Below are 25,686 nucleotides of genomic sequence, written 5' to 3'. Positions count from 1 at the left end.
TGCCTGTTCTCACTTTCAGGTAAGATTGTAAATAAGAAGCGGGCAGCATTATCTCCTGTAAATGTAAACAAATCTGTTTGTCTTAGCAATTGGCTGAACAAGAAGTAGAACTGGCTGGACTTGTAGGCTCTAAAGATTTACATTGTTTTGTTTTTTAGTGCAGTTATGTAACAAAACATCTACATTTGTAAGTTGCACTTTCACTATAAAGAGATTGCACTACAGTACTTGTATGAGGCAAATTGAAAAACACTATCTTTTTTACAGTGCAAATATTTGTAGTAAAAATAATATAAAGTGAGTACTATACACTTTCTATTCTGTGTTGTAATTTAAATCAATATATTTGAAAATGTAGAAAAACATCCAAAAATACTTAATAGAATACTAATTTAAATTTATATTAACAGTGCAATTAAAATTGTGATTATTTGTGATTAATTTTTTTAAATTGAGTTAATTTGTTTTGAGTTAATCGCTTGAGTTAACTGCAATTAATTGACAGCCTCACTCCTTATGCCAAGCACTCTGTTCCACCTTTTATTTAGCTGTGACACTGAGTATCTTTCTCAGACCTGAAGAAGAGCTCTGTGTACGCTTGAAAGTTTGTCTCTTTCATCAACAGAAGTTGGTCCAATAAAAGATATTACTTCCCCCACCTTGTCTCTCTAATATCCTGGGATAAACATAGCAAAAACAATACTGCAGATTTAAATCGTTCATATACTGGGCTCTCCGATAGAGTTTAAAACTTATCACTTCATTAGTTAAGTTTAAAATCATCTTATCTTTGCAGAAAATGAAATGGAACAGATAGCATTAAGAAAACGTCTCCTGCTTGCAAATCTGCCTTCAGCTTTTCCAAATATGTCTCCATTGCCAAATCTACTACCACTCCAATTAAGCCTCACTGGTAAGTAGAGGATTACTAGAATCAGGCTTTATTCAGATAATGTTTTATAAGATTGTAATTTTTGGAGAAATACAATGGTGGGCTATCTTGGGGGTCTTACTCACCCATACTCACATGTACAAAGATGGCACATAAAAACACACTTGTAAAATATAATATAACAAATAAAAAGTAATTACAAACACTGATCATTTCTCAGGCAAGTGTTAACAGTTACCCCCTTGTTAACTCGAGTGGTTAGCCAATGTTTGTGGACTTGAGGGTTGTTCTAGCTGGGAGTAGAAATTGATGATGGACTCTGGTAATTTATTTGATGCAGTCTTGTTTACTTACAAGGAATGTTCAAAGTCCTGCTTCTCTGATCACAGGATGAACCAAAAACAGGAGAAAGCTTCCTTGCTTTCAGCACCAAACTCTTTCAGGCAGCTTGTTCAGGCTGTGTGTGTCTGACTTTCCATCTGCTTATCTCTCTCTTTCCTTTCCTTTTCCTGAGTGTTTCAGTGTGCATGCAGTTCCATCAATCAAAACCTTAATGTCTGCATATGAAATCCCTTGCCACATGTTTCAGCTTCTACTCAGTTTTCTATAGGCCTATGGTTTTGAGTACTACTGCTATTGTTTCAGCCACCTGATTACAATGGCTTCTTTACATCTTTCTGAATGGAAGATAGTGGCCGTACCTGACCCATAACAATGCTGTAGCTAGTGTATCTGCTCTGCTTTCTTGAATTCCTAAGGTAAAGTTCTAGTTCAAATTATGATGTAACTAGTGATCAAATATGAACTGGAATTTGTTAATTCCAGTGTTCTGGCCAAATTCCATCTCCAGGAATTTTGTTCTGTTTAAATTTTCTATGAAGCCTCAGTTTGATACAATGTTATTTTTCACCATATGCCTGAAAATGTAGTGTAGTGTTGCTGTGTGCTGTGAAAAAGGTATTTTTTTCACTCCACAGATAGCTGCCTTTCAGTCCTTAAAAGTTCTATGTAAATGTCAGGTGGAATTAGATGGCATCAGTTTAAAAGTTACATATGGGAAGAATAGTAAAAAAATAACTATTGGTATAATTTTCCCTCTTTGTGTGTTATATATGTTTTAAATTTAGTGAATGATATATTGTTTAAATATTTTCTTTGTGAATCATATAATAGTTATTTTGTCTCAACAGAGAATGAAATACAAGAATTATTAGACAAAAAAAGGCACCTGCTTACAAGTCAACAATTCAATCTGGACTATCTATCACAAGCAGAGGCTCTTGCACAGATCCAGTTACAACAAAACAACATCATTGGTAAGTGAAGAGTTAACAAATTAAGGATGCATTCATATAAATGTCTAAATTCCACAGAAATGCCATAGACTCCTCTCCTGTGGAATCTAATCCTGATTAAAAACAATCTGCTGTGATGCAATCTTCTGGTAAACCAGTGTTTCTCTGGGTTCTGTAACTTTGGCACATTAATGTCACAAGATGGCACTTGTGATGTTATTCAGACTGTCTAAGTTTATTTTAGGCTGGCACTCATGCATACTTGACTAACAGAATATAGAAATATCAAAGTCCTACAGTAGTTAATCATTTAGGCTCAGATCCTCAAGATATTTGGGTGCCTTCAATTGGAGTTACGTGCCTAAATATCTTTGAGAGTCAGGGCCTTACTCAGGAGTACACTGACAGGAAAATAGACTATGTTTTCTAGTGCTTTGTCCAATTCCTTTAGAAATAGGGATTCCATCATTTCCTTTCAGAAAGTATTTTTGCAGTATAATAGATTTTACTTTGTGAAAACTCTGTCCTGATTTAATCCACTCATATTGCAATAATGACTAGTCTGGTCATATTTGATGATTGACTTAGAAAATGAGCAATATCTGGATCTTCATTTTCAATTGTTTGGCCACGTAGATTCCATTTCTGGGAGTATGCACCTTATAGCCACAAGATTGGATTCTTTTGTCTAGCAGTGTCCATTGGGGTTGCATGTGTGCGCTTGTGCAGCCCTCACTCCTGTGGGCATAAAGGGAGAAATATGTTCCAAAGTTCTTATTGCTCATGGCAGTGAGATGGAACATAGCAGTGCCCACCCCCTACCCTGTAGCTTGTTTTCTTTAATTAATTAGTGTAGTTGGGCTAATTAATAGCATTACTTACTCCATTTTAGCACATTGGAAAAATAAATGAATAAAATAACACTGGTCTACAATTTTTGAGACGTTGTCTGCTTCAGAGATAAAATGTGCTATTTATTATGTATTTTGATGTGCTGAATTCAAATATGACAATTAAAACAACTGATTGGCTACTGTTTCTAAGATATTTAAGTTTTTACATTTTATGTCTATGTATACTGTGTAGATAGTAGAGTTTTAATCATAAATTGTAAACCTAGGTCTTTTCATGTGTTTATGGTTGCTTTACATGATAATATTTCACCTGTCCTGTTTATGTAACACTTTAAAAATCAGCACAAGGGTTATATAAATAAAATTTATTATGAAACAAAAGGCAAAAAACTATTATGTACATAGTTTAGTCCTATTCAGTGTCTACTCGGCACTTCTTGGCTTGTCTCTTGTATTCATTAAATGGAGCATCTCTTGTCACTGTCCAGCAATAGTCTGCAAGCATTGATGGGCTCCATTTGCCCTGATAGCATTTCTCCATTGCTGCAATGTCCTGGTGAAATCGCTCGCCATGCTCGTCGCTCACTGCTCCGCAGTTCGGTGGAAAAAAAATCTAGATGAGAGTGCAAAAAATTTATCTTTAGTGACATGTTGCAACCAAGGCTTTTGTATGCCTTGAGGAGGTTTTCCACCAACAACCTGTAGTTGTCTGCCTTGTTGTTTCCGAGAAAATTTATTGCCACTAACTGGAAGGCTTTCCATGCCGTCTTTTCCTTGCCACGCAGTGCATGGTCAAATGCATCATCTCGAAGAAGTTCACGAATCTGAGGACCAACAAAGACACCTTCCTTTATCTTAGCTTCACTTAACCTTGGAAATTTTCCACGGAGGTACTTGAAAGCTGCTTGTGTTTTGTCAATGGCCTTGACAAAGTTCTTCATCAGATCCAGCTTGATGTGTAAGGGTGGTAACAAAATCTTCCTTGATTCAACAAGTGGTGGATGCTGAACACTTTTCCTCCCAGGCTCCAATGACTGTCGGAGTGGCCAATCTTTCTTGATGTAGTGGGAATCTCTTGCACGACTATCCCATTCGCAGCAAAAACAGCGGTACTTTGTGTATCCGGTCTGCAGACCAAGCAAGAGAGCAACAACCTTCAAATCGCCACAAAGCTGCCACTGATGTTGGTCATAGTTTATGCACCTCAAAAGTTGTTTCATGTTGTCATAGGTTTCCTTCATATGGACTGCATGACCAACTGGAATTGATGGCAAAACATTACCATTATGCAGTAAAACAGCTTTAAGACTCGTCTTCGATGAATCAATGAACAGTCTCCACTCATCTGGATCGTGAACGATGTTGAGGGCTGCCATCACACCATCAATGTTGTTGCAGGCTACAAGATCACCTTCCATGAAGAAGAATGGGACAAGATCCTTTTGACGGTCCCGGAACATGGAAACCCTAACATCACCTGCCAGGAGATTCCACTGCTGTAGTCTGGAGCCCAACAGCTCTGCCTTACTCTTGGGTAGTTCCAAATCCCTGACAAGGTCATTCAGTTCACCTTGTGTTATGAGGTGTGGTTCAGAGGAGGAGGCTGGGAGAAAATGTGGGTCCTGTGACATTGATGGTTCAGGACCAGAAGTCAGAATGATTCTGGTGCATCAGGAACTGGCAGTCCTTCTCTGTGGGGTACTGGACGTATGGCCGATGGAATGTTTGGATAATGCATAGTCCACTTCTTCTTCTTTGACACACCTTTCCCAACTGGAGGCACCATGCAGAAGTAACAATTGCTGGTATGATCTGTTGGCTCTCTCCAAATCATTGGCACTGCAAAAGGCATAGATTTCCTTTTCCTGTTCAACCACTGGCGAAGATTTGTTGCACAAGTGTTGCAGCATATGTGTGGGGCCCACCTCTTGTCCTGATCTCCAATTTTGCAGCCAAAATAAAGGTGATAGGCTTTCTTAACCCTAGTGGTTATACTGCGCTTTTGTGATGAAAAGTCACTTCACCACAAACATAGCAGAAGTTATCTGCACTGTTCACACAAGTACGAGGCATCTCTGCTCACTTTGGCTAAACAGAAATGTGTCCCTCTGCAAAATCAAACACTGACAAATAAGAGAGCACGACACTGTATGATTTCTAGAGCTGATATAGGGCAATTTGTTCAGCAGAGTGATGTAAGCTTCGTTATGATTGCATCATCCATGACTTCTAGGAATAACATGATGCAATTCATATCATGTATGATGCAATACCAGCTTCAGATTGCATCATTCATTGTTTTGCCTAAAAAGCAAGTACTGTCCAAACCCAGTCATAGATTTATTCATAGATCCAGTCAAAGATGTATTTTAGTCATTTCTGGTTTAAATTGAGATCCCTTCCCTTTATAACTCACTTATCCTCCGCCATTCCCAAGTCAAGGGTCGTATATACTGACCCAATAGCATATCTTGAAAACTAGAGCCAATCAACAACTTTAAGCATCATTTTTGTTCTCAGTGACCCAGAATTAGTAAAGTTTGACTACATTTATTTCAGAAGCATTTTGGCTGTAGAGCAGTGTAATTAGTTGACAGTCCCTTTGGTACCAAGGCCTCAGCTTCATGGTTGAGGCAAAGTTCTTAGGGTTGATTCTTCTTCAGGTGGTTGCAGATAGGGCCATCTTTATGACCAACGGGGCCCGATTTGAATACCCAGTGGCGGTCCAGGGCTTCAGCAGCACTTTGGCGGCTGGGGGTCCACTCCGGGTCTTCCGTGGCACCGAAGGACCCCCCCCCCGCCACCGAAATGCTACCGAAGACCCCTGGAGCGGGGCCCTCTTAGGCGCGGGTGCGGGGCCCTCCTAGGCGCGGGGCCTGATTCCCGGGAATCGGGGGTATCGGCCTAAATCCAGCCCTGGTTGCAGATGTGTATTCCGCTCAGGTATGTGTGTGCCCAGCACACCAAAGCCAGATAAGTTTGCTTAGCAGTACTCATTGGGACAGCACCTATGCCTTTTGGTCTTAATAGCGTCGTCCCCCCGCCATGGCAATACAAGTCCGACACCAGCCCGACCTCCTTCAGTCGTCCCCTGTGGCTTGAGTCAGAGTGTTCAATGTAGTCTCTCACTAATGGACTTTACCACAGTATTTCTGTGATTTTTTCTGTAAATAATTAAGTTTAGTTATATCTTTGGATTTAATTTAGCTTAGTGTAGTTAGTAGAATCTTCCAAAATGTGAGATAGAGCTACGCTATCATATGGCTCTCTGGTACCAATGCCCGATCAATTAGGCTCTATATACTGTTGACTCTGTTACCACTGTGGGGCATCTGTTGAGTCCAGTATGGACGACATTGGTATTGGCACTCTCAGTCTCCACACTACTGCTGTATCAGGTAGCAGTGGACTTGCTGTGCCAGTTTATTCCTGACTCACTACTTATTCAAGAACATTTGACTTTGGCGGCTTCATCTTTGGTGTCTCAACATCTCCTAAGTATCTGACTTATATTGTCAGCACTGTTATCAGCACTGTCTAATACCCCCAGGTTACATTGGTTTCCTGTTTGGAATCCCTGGGAGGTTCCTCGTTCTCTGAGGTACCAATTGTCCATGAGTCAGGACTAGATCACCAGTTCTGCGGATGGTGTCTGTGGCTGGGCCACCTGTGCTACAGACAAAGGCAGTGGGGGCTTCTTTGAGTTGGTGCATCCTGAACCCTTGATGCAGTTAAATGTGTCATGACTGGGATGTGGGCAATCTGACCTAGTGGTTAGAGGAGTTGTGAGTCAGGCCAAGTCAGATACTAGGATGTCAGAGTCTGAGACAGGACAAGAATCAGGTGTCAGGAGCCAGGTAGGGTCAGGTTACCAGGAGATAAGCAGCATCAGTAGGAACAGGTATCACCGAGGAAGGGGTCCAAGGCAGGAAGAACCCAGTTGCATATATTCCTGTTCCTGTGCTGGATTTATATGAAAGCTGTGAACCAATCAGCATTGGAACCCCTAGCATTCTGCCAATCAGATTCCAGGACTGGACTGGATTCTGGATTCTGGATTCTGGTTCTTCCTGCTCTGTAGGAGTTCAGCTTCTATTCTGGCAACTGTTAGGCAGTCCCTGAGTAGCAGGTTGAAACTTACTAACTCCTAAGAGGGTTTGAGACCTGTAGTCCCTGACATCACCTCCTCCCCAAGGGGTGCCCTCAGGGTGATGTGGGACTGGGCTGTTCAGGGTGATTCCTATGGCATGCTTCAACAAGTGAGTGTCGGGGGCTGGGGGGCTGTACATTTTCCACAGGTTCCCAGATGCACTCCTCAGGACCATAGCCATCCCTGTCAACAAGATACTAGAGCCTGCCACAGTTACATTTATAGCCCAGGATTTTGTGGCTCACATATTCCACGTTGCCCTGGACTCTAGAATAGAGAGCAACATACCAGTTGTGAACATTTCAACTTCATCTGCTTAGTTTGGGGACAGGCTGCCTTGCTTCTATGGTGCTTGGGAAACCATAACTATGGGCAGATGTGTCCTAAGCATTGTGGGATTACACCATACAATTTCTGTGCATTCCCCTACCCACTCTAGATTCTACAAATTCAAGGGCCTTTCCACCACACAAGCAATTCCAGGCAATTCTGTGCCTTTGCTTAGATCTCCAATCTCATCCTTCAACAATGGTCTGTGTATGCCTGAAGTTCCTGGGACATATGGCTGCATGCACGTATGTGATTCAGCATGCAAGATTGTGGCTTTGTCTGTTAAATCATGGTTGAAGTTGGTCTATCGCCTGAGCTGCCAGTCATTGGACAAGCTTTCCCAAGTGCCTCCAGAAAATCTGGTCTCTCTACAATGGAGGACAGAACAGAACAATGTATACAAGGGTGTTGCCTTTGCCTGCCCTCCTCTGTCCAGAACTGTAGTCACTTATACCTGCACAATAGATTGGGGAGCAAATCTAGGAACATTAAGGTTCAGGGTTTGAGGTCAGAGCAGGAAGTGTCATGTCATAGCAATGCCCTGGAGCTTTGAGACATTTACAATGTGTGTTGTGGCTTCTGGAATCAGATCAGGGGAGCAGCGGCTCACATACTCACCAGCAGGGTTAGGGTTGTAGTCGCGATGATTGGAAGAACCTCATGGTGACTTGCTTGCCTGGTGTGAAGGTTGAGGATCTCTCAAGACATCTAGATAGACTTATGTGTAGTGCTGGGGAGGAGCCAGTGGTCCTGGTACATGTAGATACCAATGACATAGGGAAGGATAGGAGAGAGGTCCAAATTTATGCTACTAGGTAAGAGATTGAAGTCCAGGACCTCCATAGTAGCATTCTCTGAAATGCTTCCAATTCCATGTGCAGGGCCAGTTAGACAGGCAGAACTGCAGGGTTTCAATGCATGGATGAGATGACGGTGTAGGGAGGAGGGGTTTAGATTTACTAGAAACTGGGAAAACGTTTGGGAAAGGAGGAGCCTATACAGGAAGGATGGGCTCCACCTAAACCACAATGGAACCAGATTGCTGGCACTTAAAATTAAAAAGGTCATAGAGCAGTTTTTAAACAAATGGCTGGGGGGAAGCTGACAAGTGTGGAGGAGCATGTGGTTCGGACAGAGACATCTCTTAGGAGATGATTAATGGAGATTCTCTATGGCCTGGTCTATACTACCCGCCTGAATCGGCGGGTAGAAATCGACCTCTCGGGGATCGATTTATCGCGTCCCATCGGGACGCGACAATCGATCCCCGAATCGGCGCTCTAACTCCACCAGCGGAGGTGGTAGTAAGCGCCGCTGACAAAAAGCGGCAGAAGTCGATTTTGCCGCCGTCCTCACAACGGGGTAAGTCGGCTGTAATACGTCGAATTCAGCTACGCTATTCACGTAGCTGAATTTGCGTATCTTAAATCGACTCCCCGCTGTAGTGTAGATGTACCCTATGTCCTAGGAAGGAGGAGAGGATGGAAGATGAATAAAATACAGGTAGGATCTGATGAGAAACAGTCAAATGAAAAAGAGGTACATTCAATTACATCATATAATGGAAGACAGCTAAAAAGTGACAAGTTTTTAAAGTACTTATATACAAATGCTAGAATGAGGATAGCCAATGGGACACAGGAATACTAGGGTACAAAATATATCGGAAGGACAGAATAGTTGTGCTGTTGGGGGAATGGTACTATATGTGAAAGAAACATAGAATCAAATGAAGTAAAAATCTTAAATGAACCAAGCTGTACCATGGAATCTCTATGGATAGTAATTTCATGCTCTAATAATAAGAATATAACAGTATGGATATATTACCGAGCACCTGACCAAGATAGTGATAGTGACTGTGAAATGCTCAGGGAGATTAGAGAGGCTATAAAAATAAAAAAACCTCAATAATAGTGGGGGATTTCAACTATCCCCATATTGACGGGGTACATGTCACCTCAGGACGAGATGCAGAGATAAAGTTTCTTGACACCTTAAATGATTGCTTCTTGGAGCAACTAGTCCTGGAACCCACAAGAGGAGAGGCAATTCTTGATTTAGTTCTAATTGGAGCACAGAATCTGGTCCAAGAGGTGAATATAGCTGGACCGCTTAGTAATAGTGACCATAATATAATTCATTTTAACATCCCTGTGGCAGGGAAAACACCACAGCAGCCCAATACTGTAGCATTCAATTTCGGAAAGGGGGACTACACAAAAATGAGGAAGTTAGTGAGACAGAAATTAAAGAGTACAGTGCCAAAAGCGAAATCCCTGCAAGCTGCATGGAAACTTTTTAAAGACACCATAATAGAGGCTCAACTTAAATGTATACCCCAAATTAAAAAACATAGTAAGAGAACCAAAAAGTGCCACCATGGCTAAACAGCAAAGTAAAAGAAGGAGTGAGAGACAAAAAGGCATCCTTTAAAAAGTGGAAGTTAAATCCTATTGAAGAAAATAGAAAGGAGCATAAACTTTGACAAATGAAGTGTAAAAATATAATTAAGAAGGCCAAAAAAGAATTTGAAGAACAACTAGCAAAAGACTCAAAAATTAATAGCATTGTTTTTAAAATATATCAGAAGCAGGAAGCCTGCTAAACAACCAGTGGGGCTACTGGATGATCAAGATGCTAAAGGACCACGCAAAGATGATAAGGCCATTGTGGAGAAACTAAATGAATTCTTTGCATCAGTCTTCACGGCTGAGGATGTGAGGGAGATTCCTAAACCTGAGCCATTCTTTTTAGGTGACAAATCTGAGGAACTGTCCCAGATTGAGGCGTCATTAGAGGAGGTTTGGGAACAAATTGATAAACTAAACAGTAATAAGTCACCTGTACCAGATGGTATTCACCCATGAGTTCTGAAGGAACTCAACTGTGAAATTGCAGAACTACTAACTGTAGTTTGTAACCAATAATTTAAATCAGCTTCTGTACCAAATGACTGGAGGATAGCTAATGTGTTGCCAATTTTTAAAAAGGGCTCCAGAGGTGATCCTGGTATTTACAGGCCAGTAAGCCTGACCGGACCTATTCAGCATATTCATAAATGATTTGGAAAAAGGGGTAAACAGTGAGGTGGCAAAATTTACAGATGATACAAAACTACTCAAGATAGTTAAGTCCCAAGCAGACTGCGAAGAGCTACAAAAGAATCTCACCAGGGCGGGTGCAAGGATGTTTCGCGCCCTAGGCGAAACTTCCACCTTGCGCCCCCCCTTCCCGAGCCCTGTGGCAGCTCTCCACCTCCCCGCTCTGCCCTAAGGCACCCCCCCTCATGGCAGCTCCCCCCTTCCACCCTGAGGCGCCCCCCTCCCCCCCGCAGCAGCTCCCCCCAGCCCAAGGAGCCGTGCGGCAGCTCCCCGCCCCAGCTCACCTCTGTTCCGCCTCCTCCCCGAGCACGCCATCACCGCTCCACTTCTCCCACCTCCCAGGCTTGCGGTGCCAATCAGCTGTTTGGCACCGCAAGCCTGGGAGGGAGAGAAGCAGAGCGGGGCTGCGTGCTCAGGCGAGGAGGCGGAGCAGAGGTGAGGTGGGGCGGGGAGTTCCCCTGCGTGCCCCCCCTTTACTTGCTGCAGGCAGCCCTCCCCGCGTCCCCCTGCCCCAGCTCCCTCTGCCTAAATGCTGATGACGACCAGGGCGGTTGAAGATCCAGCCGCTGCGGTCGCCGCCAAAGGACCCGAAATGCTGTCCCCCCAAATGCTAGTGCCCTAGGTGACTGCCTAGGTCATCTAATGGGTTGCACCGGCCCTGGATCTCACAAAACTGGGTGACTGGGCAACAAAATGGCAGATGAAATTCAGTGTTGATCAATGCAAAGTAATGCACATTGGAAAACATAATCCCAGCTATACATATAAAACGATGGGGTCTAGATTAGCTGTTACCACTCAAGAAAGAGATTTTGGAGTCATTGTGCATAGTTCTCTGAAACCATCCATTCAGCATGCAGTGACAGTCAAAAAAGTGAACAGAATGTTGGGAATCATTAGGAAAGGTATAAATAAGACAGAAAATATCATATTGCCTCTATATAAATCCATGGTAAGCCCACATCTTGAATACTGCGTGCAGATGTGATCACCCCATCTCAAAAAAGATATATTGGAATTGGAAAAGGTTCAGAAAAGGGCAACAAAAATATTAGGGGTATGGAACAGCTGCCATATGAGGAGAGATTAATAAGACTGGGGCTTTTCAGCTTGGAAAAGAGACAACTAAGGGGGCATATGATAGAGCTCTATAAAATCATGACTGGTGTGGAGAAAGTAAATAAGGAAGTGTTATTTATTCCTTCTCATAACACAAGAACTAAGGGTCACCAAATGAAATTAATAGGCAGCAGGTTTAAAACAAACAAAAGGAAGTATTTTTTCACACAACACACAATCAACCCCGTGGAACTCCTTGCCAGAGGATCTTGTAAAGGCCAAGACTATAACAGGGTTCAAAAAAGAACTAGATAAATTCATGGAAGATGGGTCCATCAATGGCTATTAGCCAGGATGGGCAGGGATGGTGTCCCTAGCCTCTGTTTTGCCAGAGGCTGGGAATGGACGACAGGGAATGGATCACTTGATGATTACCTGTTCTGTTCATTTCCTCTGAGGTACCTGGCATTGGCCACTGTCGGAAGACAGGATACTGGGCTAGATGGACCTTTGGTCTTATCAGTATGGCCGTTCTTATGTTCTTATGCAACAATACCACTGCAATGTGTACAAGCAGGGAGGATTCCGCTCCCACCAGCTTTGTTAGGAAGCAATAAAGTTTTGGCCCTTCTGCGTTAAGGAGGACATCATCCCCATGCCAGGCTCTCAAAATCTGTTGGCCAACCATCTCCCCAGGACTTTCTCCAACGATCATGAGTAAGGCTAGCATTATGTCATGGATTCCATGATTTCCATAGACCTCTGTGACATTTTCCGCTTCAGCCCCAGGGTAATGGGACTGGAGCTGTCAGCGGGTGAAGACCCTGGAGCTCCAAGCTGCGGTGAGCTGCAGAGGGATCCCAGGTGGTGAGGGGACCCCACAGCTCCGAGCTGCCGACCGGGGAGCTCTCAGCTGCCATGGGGGGCAGGAAGACACCGCAGTTCCCAGCTGCTTGCTCCAGAGCTCTGCAGGGCCTCCCAGAGGATTAAGGGGGCCTGGAGTCTTCGGCGGCGGGGGAGCCCCGCCACCGAAGACCCAGCGCTTCAGCAGCAGGTCCCGGAGCGGAAGGACCCCCTGCCGCCAAATTGCCATCGAAGACCCGGAGCGGAAGAAGCTCTGGGGGCCTGGGCCCCACGAGAGTTTTCCAGGGCCCCCGGAGCGAGTGAAGGATCCCGCTTCAGGGGCCCCGAAAAACTCTCGTGGGGGCCCCTGCAGGGCCCGGGGCCTGGGGCAAATTGCCCCACTTGCCCCGCCCCGGGCGGCCCTGGAGCTCTGAGCATGGGTGGTGGGGGGACCCCAGATGATGGGGGGGCCCCTGGAGCTTCCTGCTGCTGTGGGTGGCAGGGGGCCCCAGCAGCCCTAGTGGGCTGAGCCACTGCAGGCTGTGGAGGGATCCCAGGTGGCGAGGGGACCCCACAGCTCCGAGCCGCCAGCCGTGGAGCTCTCAGCTGCAATGGGGGTGGGAGGACACCACAGTTCCCAGCTGCTGGCTCCAGAGCTCTGAGCGTGGGTAGCGGGGGGACCCCGGATGATGGGGGGGGCCCCTGGAGCATCATGCTGCCGTGGGTGTCAGGGGGCCCCAGCAGCTCTCAGTTGTCATGTGCAGTGGGGGATGCCACAGCTCTGAGCCACTGGCCGCGCAGCTCTGAGCCACCGCTGGCAGTCAGGGGACCCTAGAGCTGTCACGCAGTGGTGGCAAATGCTGGACTTTCCCTCCTTCTCTCCTGCAGCAGGGCTTGGGCTCTCATCTCCCCATCAGCTCCATTTTGTCACAGTTATTTTTAGTAAAAGTCAGGGACAGGTCACAGGCTTCCATAAATTTTTGTTTATTGCCTGTGACCTGTCCCGGTCTTTTGCCAAAAATAACAGTGACAAAATCTTAACCTTAATCACGAGCAGTCTCTAAAGAATAGTGTGATGAGGTTCATTTTCAGGATTGAGGCCTCCCATTGGTCAACCTATTTTCAACGAAGGACAACAAGAAGTGCTGTCAATTTTATTGCCAAGTGGGACTCAGTTCAGGCTCTCTGACTGATGCCTTCCATCTGAACTGGGGAACAGAGCTGATGTATGCCTTTCCCCCGTCCCTTTAATCTCTCAAGTTATTCTCAAACTAAAGTTGGACTATGCCAAATTAGTACTTATTATGCCAGCTTGGCCAAGACAGTGTTGGTTCTCTGACCTCAATCTGTCTGTTTGACCTCCCAAATCTCTTCCTCTCTTTCCTGACCTGCTGACTCAGCCCCATGGTCAGGCTGATCAACTGTTACTGAGCAGTCTACAGCTCATGGTGTGGATGGGACATAGCTAGATGAGGAGGAAAGGCAATGCTCAGAAGCAGTTCAGAGGAACCTCCTTAATAGTAGAAAACAATCTACATCTGTTTATTTGGCTAAGTGGAAACGTTTTTGGTTTGGTCAATGTCTAAGGGAATTCAACCCATGTCAACTCATATTCAGGACATTTTGGACTACCTGTTACATTTGAAGTCCTCGGGTCTGGCTCTTAGTTCTTTGAGGATTCACTTGGCGGCAATCTCAGCATTTTGTCCTCTGATTTTTTTTTCAAAATTCATGATAGTGAGGTTTCTGAAAGGTATTGTCTGCCTGTTTCCACCTGTGAAGGAAATGGTCCCATTGTGGTACTTTAGCACTGTGCTGGCCACCCTCATGGGTTCTCTATTTGAGCAGACAGTAATCTGTTCATTGTCTTTCCATTCCCAAAATACAGCCTTTCTTGTGGCCATAACATCTGCAAGAATAGTCAGTAAATTACAAGTCTTAATGGCACAACCTCATATACTCATTTCTTCAAAGACAAAGTGTCTTTAAGTCCACATTGAAAGTTTTTGTGCAAGGTGGTTCCACAGTTTAACATTACCCAGGTTATTTACTTGCCTATAGTCTTTTCTAAGGCAGCTTTTGCCAACAAAACAGTGGAGGGGTACACAGTACAAAGCTACTTTTGGCGGCAAAATGAAACCACCTCCACAAGAGGCATAGAGCTTTTTGTGGCAAAGTTAAAGCAACAAAGCATCAATGTAGACGTTGCCATTCATTATGTTGCCACAACTGGCCTCCCCCAGTATCCCACAATGCCCTCTGTGACCTCTCTGTTCACTGCTTTGAACTCGGCTGCCCTACATCTCGCTATGCATCTCCCCTTTCAAAGCTCTGGGCAGCTTTGACATTCCTCAGCCTGGAATGCTCACAAAGCTGCTGAGGACACCACTCCTGGTTGCTGAGGAGGCTGTGGGAGAACTCGGAGGGAATCACAGAACCATTAATGTGGAATCGACAGGCAGAGCGGGCTGCTGCTATGGGGTGGGGGGATACTGCTGTGCTGTGCAGAGTCAGGGGCTGATATGTGTGGGGGTGTCCCCCGCCCCCTGACTCAGGATTGGTTGCTAAGGCTGCTGTCTGAACTTAGAGACAGAATGCCAACACACACACTGTCTGTGTGTGTGTCTTTCTCTCTCTCTCTCTCTCACACACACACACAGACATGTCACACACTCTTCCCCCTTCCCCTGCACAAACACTTTAGTAGAAAAGCAGCTGACAATCTAGTGGAATGCCCATTGAAAAATGTGATTAAGAAATCCACATCATGTGACATTGTACCTGCTCCATGAGGCATTGCAAATCCTTCCCAAAGCATCCTGCAGCCAGTTGCACAGAACTACCCACAGTGCACTGCTCTCTGTGTCACTGCAAGAGTTGCTAATATGGATGCATTCTGCTGACAGAAGGAGCATAGTGTGACATGCAACAGCGGTTTAATTAAAGCGCTTTAATTAAAGCAGCATAACTTTTGTTGACAAAACTGTAGTGTAGATAAGGCCTAAGACATTCAAATGCGGATGAGCAGCGACTCCATGCATTAGATGTGAGATGGTGCTTGGCAGTCTATCTGGAAAGAACTAAACCATTTTGTTCATCACCTTGACTTAGTCTCCTATGCGGATTGGATGAAAGGTCAGTTGGTCTCCACATATACGATTTCCAGGTGGATAACTTCCTGTATTACCATGGTTTATGGAGTAGTTCTGACTATACCTACATGGGCATTATGGGCTCATTCAACAAGAGCCCAAGCAACATTAATCACATTTCTCAGCAATGTTTCAATATTGAACATTTGTAGGGCTGCTACATGATTTTTTATGAATGCTTTTACCAAACATTATGCTAGTACAATGGCATCTAGGTCAGATGCAAACATTGGGAAGGCAGATCTGCAGTCATTGTTTAAGTAGACCCCAAGCCCCACTGCCTACTGCATCTGATTGTAAGTCACCTGAGTGGAATACATATCCACAACCACTTGAAGAAGAAAAGGTGGTTATGTACTTGTATTGTAAATGTTCTTCAAGATGTGGGTGCGGATGTGTATTCCATGACCCCCCCCCTCCATCCCCTGTGCATTGGCATCTCCATCTTTGGATTCTGGTGCGAAGGAACTGAGAGGGGATGGGGCCATGCCAACCTTATATAGACATTGGAGGAGCTATGAGGGTCAGAGGGCACTAGCACCATCCCAACTAAGCAAAGTTCTACAGCTTCGGTGCGCTAGGCATACACATGCCTGAATGGAATACACATCTGCACCCCCATCTTGAAGAACAACAGTTACAATACAGGTAAGTAACCATCTTTTTCCTGCTCATCCTGTGATACTTTAATACTCCTAAACAACAGGGACACTAAATGCCTGTTTTGTCTGGGAGAGAGCCACATCCTAGATTGTTGCCCAAATGAACCCAGATGGTGAGGTATGCCAATCTCAAGTTGCTGCTGTTGGAGTGTTCTCTTAAAGGTACCTTGAACTCAGAGAGCTGTGAGTTACACAAGGGCCATTCCTTTCAAAAGTCCCATTCTGCCAGTGTGACTGGACTCCACCCCTAGTAACCAAGCCTCTACATAACTCCTCACCTGAGGGGCATTGATCCACCCAGGTCCCCATTGATCAACCTGTAACTTCTACTGACCATGGCAGGAAGGAGTACTGTTTTAAGACTGGTTCTCAATGCTGATTTTCAATGCTCAATGCTCTAAGACTGACTCTCAATCCTGCTATAGACAAAAAAGACAGAAGAGTCACTATAAAGGTTCTACTACAGTTCCATTCTTGAAACCTGACCACGAGCAGAGATCTTGCTCTGGCTTTGACACCAACATCAGGCTAGAGATTTGTCACCAACTACACACTGATCATCGTTGCCACAGATTCCAATCTTTGACTGTTGTTCCTTGACTCATATGTCCTCAGCACATATGTCCTTGGCACTGGTAGGTTCCATGCCGTTACCCACCACATCAATACCCTTTGTACAAACCTTTACAGCACTGACTGCCTTCATAGTATGTGGGAACCTGACCATTACTCCAGAGACAGAGTCCCCACTACATAACCCGGCAATAGCAGTAATTCTTAATCCATCAGTACCAGAGTTTAAGATACCTAAATTGAAAATCTCCAACCACCAAGCTTCATTGATGTCCCCTCCATCCAGATCTCTTTGCCAACAGATGGCACTTGATAAAACAGCTTCACCTTCTGAAGAAAATTACTCTTCCTCACTGTGATGGGATGGCTGCCCCCACACTAGCAGAAAAGGGGTTAAAAGGAGCCCTAGAGAGACTGCGCCAGAGCAGCCTATTAGAAAGGGGCTGAGAGGAGCAGCCAATCATGGCCACGCAGGCTCATAAAAGAAGGGCTGCAGGGTAGATCAGACTCCAGTAGCTGACTGGAGCTTGCGGGAGCAAACCAGGCTCCCAGCAGGAAGAAGGAGTGCCAGGCTCCCAGCAGGAAGAAGGAGTGCCAGCACTTTGGACAGAGCAGTGCTGCAAGCTAGAGAGAGCTCCTGGCTGGCTGCTAGGGCCTGCAGGCTGAGGCCCTGAGGTAAGGGCAGAAGAGGGTGCTGGAGCTGCATCGGGAGCAGCCCTGGGACAATGGACTGCAGTTGCCACTGAAGGAGTGGCTGGACAGAGATCGCAGGTCCCCTGGAAGTGGGGGAACACAGAGTATGGCACAGCCAGAGGGCAGTGTCACTGAAGAGGATGCTGCAGTCCTGGGAGTGGCGCAGGTCCTGGAACAAAAGTGATGGTGGCCAGGCACCACCAGAGGAGGGCACCCTAGCGAGCAGAGCTAATTCCCATGACAGGCAGCAGGAGGGGCCAGAGTGGTGAATCTCACCCCATTACACTCACCATCAAACCAGAGTATGGAGTCATCCCCTAGGGTTTTCTCTTAGTCACCTGACTTTGACCCAGAATGGGACTCTGAAAGAAAAGGCAGCCTACACAATAAAACAGAGAGCAAGCATTGGCCAGATTCCATGGCCTCACATTCCTTATTCATATAATATTCAAACCTGGCCCTACTGGTTATCTTAGAATCATCATCATTTTCTATCATCATACCACAGCTCTCCTTCCCCTGTCAGACTTCTAAGGCATTAAGAGTTCCTCCATCTGCAGAGCCGCAAGGCCTAGATCCTGATGAGGTTCAAAAGGAAGATAACCAGGAAGGAGATGAATTGAACCCTCTGGTTCCTGTGGTGATTTCATCATGATGGGGAAGTGGTAAATAATAATGAAGAGGACAGGTCTGATTTAGAACAATTTGGATCACTTGGTAAACTGGGTGCAAGCAAACAATATGCATTTTAATGTGGCTAAATATAAATGTATTCATTTGGGAACAAAGAAGGTAGGTCACACTTACAGGATAGGGGACTCTATCCTGGGAAGCAGTGACTCTGACAAAGATTTGGGTTTCATGTTCATTCAGCTGAACATGAGCTCCCAGTGTGACATTGTTGGCAATAGAGCTAATCCAATCCTGGAATGCATAAACAGGGGAATCTTGAGTAGGAGTAGTGAGGTTACTTTATCTCTGTATTGGGCACTTGTGTAACCACTGCTGAAATACAGTATCCTGTTCTTGTGCCCACAGTTCAAGTAGGATGTTGATAAATTGGAGAGGGTTCAGAGAAGAGCTATGAGAATGAGAATTAGAAAACATGCCTTATAGTGATAGATCCAAGGAGCTGAACCTATTTAGTTTAACAAAGGGAAGGTTAAGGGGTGACTTGATTACAGTCTATAAGTACCTATATGGGGAACAACTAGTTAAAAATGGGTTCTTCAGTTAAGCAGAGAAAGGCATAACGTGACCCAATAGCAGTAAGTTGAAGCTAGACAAATTCAGACTGGAAATAAGACATATTTTTTAAGTGAGTAATTAACCAATGGAATAATTTACCAAGGGTCGTGGTGGATTCTCCATCACTAATAACTTTTAAATCTAGATTGGATGTTTTTCTAAAAGCTATGCTTTAGGAATTATTTTTGAGGAAGGTATATGGGAGTCAGACTAGATGATCAGTGGTCCCTTCTATGAATCTTTATTTTATGAGGCCTGTGGAGAACTAGGAAACAGATGTATTATTTTTTATAAATATCACATACCCATCAGTGTATCTATGTGATATTAGATAAAATGGAGTTGTTAAAGAAACCAGGCAGGAAAGGTAAAACAGTGGCCCAGATAAGGAGCCTCTTCTCAAACACAATAGCCACGCTTATAGCCATGAAGAGGGATTCCTCAGATCCCAATCTGAAAACAACGCTATGTCATGTCAAGGCTGAGAAGAGAGAGAAGCAAACACACTAATCTATAAAAAGATGTCTGTGGCAGAAAGGGAGGGGTGAAGTGGTCATCTTAGCTGTAAGAGAACAGAGAGAGCATGTTGCAGGCTGACCCAGACACTGACTGCAAGCTAGGGTCCGCAGCAAGCAGGCTACAACTTGATCCCCAAGAGAATAGGGGACACTAAGGCTAAATTATGTTTAACTAAGGCATTGAGGGGAGTGTCAAGCATGGGTAAGACAATAAGCATGCCGGCCTCTTTTTTTTATTTTAAATCCACTTCTCTAAGCACTATGTACCTTTTGGGTAAAATAAATCATACTTTGTTTTGGAGAAGCTGTTTCTGTTTTATCACTGTCCAAAGGCTCCCAAAGGAGAACTCTTGCAGGTGACAAATCCATTGGGTCTGATAAGCATCATGGCATGCTACCGGGAGGTATAATCTGAAGACTGAGTTGGGGAATGGTTGGGCTGGGGCCCCATATTTCAAAGAGTAGTGGAGGCATGGGCCTGCCACTTGAAAGGGTATTGGAAAAGTGATTTCAGCAAGGACAACCTACCCAGGGATTGTGACAATGCCATTAACCCAGCTGTACCTCCCACAACAGATGATTTTAAAGTCTTTCAAGATCTGCTAAAATGCATGGAAGATACATTAGATATCACTAAAGATTAGCCATGGTCATTTGTGATGGCATCCTTGAACCAGATAAAGACTTGTGGCAGATGCCAGCCTCGATTCTCGACAGCTCTAAAAGAGCTGATAGCTGTTGCCTGGTCCCACCTAAGGGCTTTGAATATTTTTATACTCACTCTACTTCTGATTCACTGGTAGTTGCTGCAGTGCCTGAAAAATCTAACCAGCAAAGACCTCCTAAAATGGCATCAAAGGAAAAAGATCTGAAAAAGCAGGACTTCTTGGGAGAAAGGTCTGCTTCTCTGCTGGCCTATATCAAGCATTCGTAGGCAAATCCAATTATGTGCTATGGAACATTATGGATAGGCTATCTCAGGATTTGCAAGATGTATTGAAATCTATTCTCTCAGGCTTGGTCTACACTACCCCCCTAATTCGAACTAAGGTACGCAACTTCAGCTACGTGAATAACGTAGCTGAAGTCGAAGTACCTTAGTTCGAACTTACCTTGGTCCACACTCGGCAGGCAGGCTCCCCCGTCGACTCCGCGGTACTCCTCTCGCCGAGCTGGAGTACCGCAGTCGACGGCGAGCACTTCCGGGTTCGACTTATCGCGTCCAGACTAGACGCGATAAGTCGAACCCAGAAGTTCAATTTCCAGCCGTCGAACTAGCGGGTAAGTGTAGCCAAGGCCTCAGACAGCCAATTGATTGGAAAGACATCTCTTAAGGCTGTTCTAAATGCTTCAGATGGAACTGCTAGAGCTATGACTACATCAATTGCTATATATTGCTCTTCTCAGTTACAGTCATTGGGTATTCCAAAAGTAATGCAAGTTGCTAGTGAAGATCTGCCATTCAAGGGTTCAAATTATTCAAGTCTATGATGGGTGAGGCACTTCACTCCCTTTAAAGGTTTCAAAGCAACACATTGATCCTTGGGCCTTTTTACTCTGGCTCAAAGGAGGACTGTAGTGGGGCAGTTGCCCCACTTTGGCAAAGGAGGGGAGCAGCTGTGCAGAACTCAGCCAATTAGAGAAGGGCAGAAAGGTAGCCAATAAGGGCCAGGCTGGGCCCTATATGAAGGCTGCAAAGCAGAGGAGACAGGAGTCTCTCCCTGACAAGCAAGGAAGGAGGACTGGCTCCCAGGGATAGCACCTTAGATAGAAAAATGCTGGGCAGGCTCAGAGGAGCAGAGGGAAAGCTCCAGCCTGATACATGCAGGCTGAGGCCCCTAAAAGAAAGGGCCGAGAAGGTGCAAGGGCCAAAGGGAAGTGACCCAGGGAGCGCGAGCAGTAGAGGGAAGAGAAGGAGAGCAGGACATGTCTGCCGCCAGAGGGTCCCTGGGCCAGGACCAAGAGTAGTGGGCAGGCCTGGGTCCCTCCCTCCCACCTTACACTGCACCTTACCATGGAGGAGCGTGGCTGATCGACTGTGCCTTGTCACTGAGGCAAGGGACTAGACTTTAGGGAGGCAGGTGGCCACGAAGGCAGGTGCAGACTGAGGACTGCTGATACCCCCGGAAGGGGGTGGGGGGAAATAGAGCAGGGGCACAGCCAGAAGGCTGTGTCCAGAAGAGGATGCCGCAAGCCAGGGAGCAACGCGGGTCTCAGACAGCACAGCCGAGAGGGCAACAGGCGGGATACCACCCGCAGAGGGCGCTCCACAGCTAGGACAGAGCTAATTCCTGGAGCAACCAGCAGGAAGCGCCGTGGTGAGTGTGCAACCCATTACAAGGACACAAAATAGATCTCAAGGCTCCATTAGACAGTGTCCTTAATTGACATATTGCTACCAGCAGAAATCCACTGAACCTCCTAGAAAAATCTTGTTTCCAGAAAAGAAGTAGTTCAGTCTCTTTCTCAGCTACCATTCAGTCTGTGTCTTCATCTAGGCAGCAAGCTTGACATCACAGCTGAGAGCCCTGTTTTGATATCTGTGCATCTGTAGCCCCTCTCCCCACCTCATTTGGCAACCACCTTTAATTCACCTCAGAGGCCTGGGCTAGAATCACTATGGGCCATTGGGTCTTTGAAGTCCTCACTACGGCTATTCGGTCCAGTTTCGGTCCTTGCGAATCCACCACCCTTCTTCCTTGTCTCTCCTCAGGGATGCCTCTGATGAGACATTGTTAAAACAAGTGGTAGATTCCCTTTCACAATTTGGGGCAGTGGAGGCACTGCCCTCTCAGTTCAGGAGCAGGGGGGTTTATTCTCATTTTCTTCTTCAAAAAAAAAAAAAAAAAAAGAGAGAAGGGTAGCATCCCATTCTTGACCCTAGTGACAATAAACTCATCCATCATTTCAAGTTCAGGATTGGCACCCTGCTTTCCATAAATCCTTCCTTAGCTCCTCAGGATTGGTTCATAGCTCTCAGCCTTTAGAATGCATACTTCTAAGTGTCCATTCATCCAACACATGGGAAATCACTCTGTCTTATGGTGGGAAATGCACACTAGAGTTCTTCCCTTTGGACTTTACAAGGCACCAAGATTGTTTACCAAGTGCCTATTGGTCATGGCAGCTGATCTAAGAAGACAAAGTCTTTGTATTTACAGGTGTCAGAGTGGTAGCTGTGTTAGCCTGTATCAGCAAAAACAACAAGGAGTCCTTGTGGCACCTTAGAGACTAACAAATTTATTTGGGCATAAGCTTTTGTGGGCTAGAACCCACTTCATCAGATGCATGGAGTGAAAAATACAGGAGCAGGTATAAATACATGAAAGGTTGCTTTACCAAGTGTGAGGTCAGTCTAATGAGATAAATCAATTAACAGCAGGATACCAAGGGAGGAAAAATAACTTTTGAGGTGGTAAGAGAGTGGCCCATTACAGACAGTTGACAAGAAGGTGTGAGTAACAGTTACTGACCTCACACTTGGTAAAGCAACCCCCATCCTTTCGTGTATTTATACCTGCTCCTGTATTTTTCACTCCACTTTCATTCCCATTTGTCAAAAATTCCTGACCTCCTCTGACTCTCTTTCATGCAGGTGCTGCTGTTCTTTCCCTCCTACCCCTCCTTCTCCCCCCCCTCCCACCCCCATTGCCTGCATGTGGCCCTCCTGCTACAGGATTTGACATATATCAGATTTTAGCAGTGCTCTACTTCTTTTGTGGCATATAAAATTACTGGCTACTCCCTCTGGAATACTAACCATCAAAACTCTTCACCTGTTTTTTTTTTTTTTTCATTTTAAACACAATCCTTCTCTTAGTATATTTTTGTTTTATTAGAATTGTTTGATATCATCTGAGTAATTGTATCCCATATGGTATCATTTACTAGAGTTCATTTTATACTTTAATCAACTGAGCACTACTGCAAAGAGATGACACCATCCGTTATCTGTATAACATCAGATGTAACTCCAAGTCTATTAAGGTTCCCCGGTTTTCCTTCAGTGCTCAGTCGCTTCAGGTAACACATGAAGCCAATTCTGTGAGAAATAGATTTTTAAGGCAGAAAGCAAATTCAGTTTTTATCCAATGAAAGAAAGCACATAATGGACAAAATCCAAACTGTGGGTGCAAAAAGCTGCAATTGCACCCATTGTATATGTTGGGACTAGTGTGCCAGAAAAGCATTCACCTGCAGGAGGAGGCCAAGAGGTAAGTAACCTAGATTTCTTGTATACACCACTTGGTTTATAAATAGATTCAGCTAGCATTTTAATTCAAGTGCAGACTGGGCCATAAAAATGAATGGTGATGAGTTATTTTACAATCCCATGGTTTTAATGGAAATTAGTTAATTTTGATAATGGGAGTTTGTGCATGACATTGGTGTGTTGTGTAGCTTTTCTCTTCTTAAAATGGACTGTGTAACTAGTTAAACCAAACTATTAATTTTAGAGGATTGAAACACAATATTTTTTAAAGTGATTAGGTTAGATTTACCTCATTTTGTTTATGTTAATTTTAAACAAAGTGTCAATGTACTGTAATCTGTTTATCTGATTTTACATACCATATGCAGGGAAGGAAGCTCAACAGTTACCAGACACTGAAATTTGTCAGAAGAAAAAGATAGTAAAGAAATCTTCCATTTCACACAATAAAGACCTTAATAAGGGTAACCTTTTTCTTATGTTAACATTACTGCACAAAAATCTCAAGCTGTGTCTCATTTTGAATTCTAGTTAGTGTTAAAGGGGCACTGTCACTTTAAAAATCCCACTTGTCCAAAAATGTTTTACCATCTTTTCTAATGTGTAGTACCAGAGATTATTAAAATAGAGAGATTAGAAAGAAATAGTTATATTCAGTGTATTTATTTGTGCATTGGACAATGCTCTGAGAAGAGTTTTATTGCTGTGTTGATCTGTTTCACATCCTAGTTTTATGCACCAGCTTAGTGACATTAACATTATGAATTATTTTGGGGAGGAGATCATGGGTATGTGCTTCTCCACACATGCAAGAGACTATATAACAGTAACACAGCAACTGAAGTGCTGTTGGGACTATAAGGAAGATGTGTTTTCCCTGGACTTCTGGGAAAGGAACAGGATCAATAAGGAGGATAATTTTTCATTCTCCCAGGACCCCTACAAGGTCATTCTCAGCCCTTGTTTCCTTCACTAAGCCATGGAGGATATCATTCCTCCCTCCCCTAATTATACAATGAGGTGGGAGAGGGAGGAGCAATGTGAGACTGGCTCTGTTTCCGTCCCTTGGCCTTTCCAAGCTGGATGAAAGATGAAGAGGAAGGGAAGTGGGGAGAAAACCAGCCAGTAGGCTCCCTGGCCTAATTTAAGGCTAGGAGAATCATTGGGCCTTGAGGAGTCAGTATAAAACCTTCACTTCCCAAATCCTAGGGAGCACATGGAACTTAATGGAGGTAGGAGACTCCTTCACCAGCTGGGCTCCTGCATGGACCCATTGAATCCCATGCACTGTATTCAGCAAGGGTAATGCAGGGGCTAGATAACATAGGGTTCTTTCACACCGTGCCCCCAGCCCTTTATTGGCCCAGGAGGCACCAGGAGCCTGTGAGGAGGAGCCCCCTTCACACCTCTATGGCCAGGTGAGGCAGAAAGGGCAGCAGAAATGAGTAAGAGCCCCTGGGGAGAAAGACAAGTAACAGCGGGTGGTGGTAGCCCAGAGCAGCGGGAACAGGAGGCATACACATCCTTCGTATTTCATGGAGGAGATGCAGGGGGCAGGAAGGGACCTCCCCATTTGCCTCTCTGCAGGGTCTGGGGAGAGACAGAAGTGGCTGAAACAAACATACCCATGCTTATATGGGGCCAGGAGGATGAGAGCAGCTGTTGTCTGGCAACAGGGACCCGAAGGACATTCTTCATCCAGCCACAGGGCTGGGAGGGAAAAGAGTAAGAGGGAACCCACCTTTATTCTTTCCATGGAACCAGAAGAGATATGATAGATCCCCATAACTTCTTCATGGAGTCACATGAGTGTCACGAGGGAACACAGTCAAGCACTTATCCTCAACTACTTCTGAAGCACATGCGTAGTTTGACATACTCTAGTTGGGACTGGGCTCCTATTTATTGTCAGTACTTAGAATAAACAACAATTAGCCTGAGAGATGCTAAATAAGCATGGTGACTGAAACAGTCTCACCCAGTGAGTGCACTGGGTTCTGGCTGTAGAACTTATGTGGCTGACTTCATTGTAAAATATTTATGCCATGCAATAAAAGTGTTTTAAATTAACTTGCATGTCAGTCTATAAAACTAATGTGC

At 44.7% G+C, this 25,686-nt stretch overlaps 1 long non-coding RNA gene across 1 annotated transcript; it reads left to right on the top strand.

The window, feature by feature from the left end:
* The first annotated feature begins 802 nt into the window (after nt 1-802).
* Nucleotides 803-24,051, top strand: LOC135981084 (uncharacterized). Its single transcript, XR_010598050.1, has 3 exons — nt 803-913; nt 2,083-2,208; nt 23,955-24,051. It is a non-coding gene; the product is annotated as an uncharacterized LOC135981084 (long non-coding RNA).
* The last annotated feature ends 1,635 nt before the right edge of the window (nt 24,052-25,686 follow it).

Source organism: Chrysemys picta, chromosome 2, assembly GCF_011386835.1.
Source record: "Chrysemys picta bellii isolate R12L10 chromosome 2, ASM1138683v2, whole genome shotgun sequence".
Lineage (NCBI taxonomy): Eukaryota > Metazoa > Chordata > Testudines > Emydidae > Chrysemys > Chrysemys picta.
Note: the sequence above shows the minus strand (reverse complement) of the source record. Positions and strands in the feature narration are given on the sequence as shown.